The 2,134-nt window shown below is 40.3% G+C and overlaps 1 non-coding gene across 1 annotated transcript; it reads right to left on the bottom strand.

Annotated features, from left to right (window-relative positions):
* Window positions 1–1,228: 1,228 nt before the first annotated feature.
* TRNAS-ACU (transfer RNA serine (anticodon ACU)) lies at window positions 1,229–1,301 on the bottom strand. The gene has a single exon. It is a non-coding gene; the product is annotated as a tRNA-Ser (tRNA).
* Between the last annotated feature and the right edge of the window lie 833 nt (window positions 1,302–2,134).

Below are 2,134 nucleotides of genomic sequence, written 5' to 3' on the forward strand. Positions count from 1 at the left end.
ACTGGCCCTTTTTGTTATGTGAATTGTCTGATAACCCGTACAGAAAACAGACTGGAAATAATATAAATGAGAAACATGGAAAATTATAATAAACATTCCAACATTTCACATGAGCTATAGTTTTGGCCTCCAACGTCCCTGGTTACTCATGTCTTCAAGGGATTAAGCAGATGTCTGATGGGCACCCCTGTGCTTTTAATTCTCTTGAGCTCACCAATGCTCTCTGGCACTTTAAACAGAGTCTGCCCCTCATTTTTGATCTCTGATGGCTGACAGCTTCAAGCCTTGCACTCTCCCTTTCCCTTATGCCTCATCTGAGCAAGTTGATAAGAAAGCCCAGGTGCTCCCACCTTCAGCAGTGGTAGGAAGTTAAAACCTAGAAAATCTTTGCCAGCGTGAGGGAACCTTCAGCCCAGCTCCACATTCTAACCATTATAGAGCCCCAAGTCAGTCTCCCCTTCTGGCTCTCTCCAGCCATTTTCAGACCTACTTAGGAGTTTGTCCTACTCTCCCAAGAAAGCCTCACTGTGTGAGTAATAAACGTTTCATACCCACTTGGACCACATCAGTCTTGACACATGAACCACGAAGTGGAATGTCCATCTTGCCCCCTGAGGGATGCCCACAAGACACTTCACCCCGCAATCCTCCCATACGGTACATCTCTGACCCCATCTTGCTTCCCGTTGTTTCCCATTCCCTACCTACAGATGCCATCAAGGCACAATGATAACTCTTTGTCGTGAGTGGGCAGTTGGCTCCTCTGCAGAGTAAGACTGGGTGAAGCCCAATTAACTAGGGCTCCACTTTGCCCAGGAATATTCTTCTCAGAGCACTTCCTCTAAGAACCACATTCACCTTCCTCCCCATTGCCAAATCCAGATTAATGCCTCATGACCTCGTGGAACTCCCTTTCTAGATAATTTCATCCATAATCACTTGGGGCTGTCATCTGTGTCTACTTTTCACTCTGCTATGCTCTTTGGGAGCTAGATGCCTGGTTTAGCACCTTCACCTCACCTCAAGACTCTTTTAACCTGGGAGCACAAGTGATGCTATCCTCAAAGTCAGAGACATTTAATTCCAATGATATTTACTTGCAAACAACCAATATAACCATCCTGCCTTTCATCATGGCTATCCTTCACTGCCAGCCCAAATTCAGACCTCTCCAGCCACTTGTTTTCTCCCATACTTTCTTTTTAAAATTTTATTATTAACTTTTTAATGGAAGTACTGGGAATTGAACCCAGGACTTCATGCATAGTAAGTATGTGCTCTACCACTGAGCTATGCCCTCCTTCCCCATACTTGCTTCTTAGTACTGCTCATTTTGTCTGGAATAAACTGCCTTTAACATCTGCATCTGGGTAACTCCTCATCCTACTAGACTCTGTTCAGAGCTTTCTCTTCTCTGCCAGGGCTAAGACTGTCCTTCCATTGTCCCCACCATAAAGGTAAATAAATAAAAGATAATAGGGATTGCAAATTGGCAGCTTACAGTCTGATTCTGGCTAGAAGCTATATTTTATTTGCCCTTCAGAGATTTTTTTTTCCCAAAAGAATTCAAAGCAGGATCTCAAAGAACTGTCTGCACACTCATGTATCCTGCAGCATTATTCTCAATAGCCAAGAGGTAGAAGCAACACAAGTGTCCATAAACAGATGAATGGATAAAGAAAATGTGGTGTACAATAGAATGAGGTATACAATAGAATGTAGTGTGCAACAGAGTATTATTCATTCTTTAAAAAAGAAGGAAATCCTGTTACAGACTACAAGATGGACGAACCTTGAGAATATTATACTAATGCTGAACCATCTCTAAATTGCTAGAATAAATCTTATTTTCTTAGGGTGTATGGTTCTTTTAATATCTTGCTAGTATTTTATTCTCTAATTTTTAATTCATATATATATTTCCATAAGACATGTGTGTGTAGTTTCTGCCTTTATGATGTTTTTTAAATTTTTTAATCATTTTAATGGTAACTTTGTAAAATTGACAAGATTTCTATATTCTCTCCATGCTCTTAAATAGCTTAAAAATGAAAAAATTAATTTCTCCTTGAATATTTGGAACAATTTATCTATAAAACCTTCTGGATGTGGTGGTTTTGGATAAATCTTTACC

The sequence above is a fragment of the Vicugna pacos genome, chromosome 7 (genome assembly GCF_048564905.1).
Source record: "Vicugna pacos chromosome 7, VicPac4, whole genome shotgun sequence".
Taxonomy (NCBI): domain Eukaryota; kingdom Metazoa; phylum Chordata; class Mammalia; order Artiodactyla; family Camelidae; genus Vicugna; species Vicugna pacos.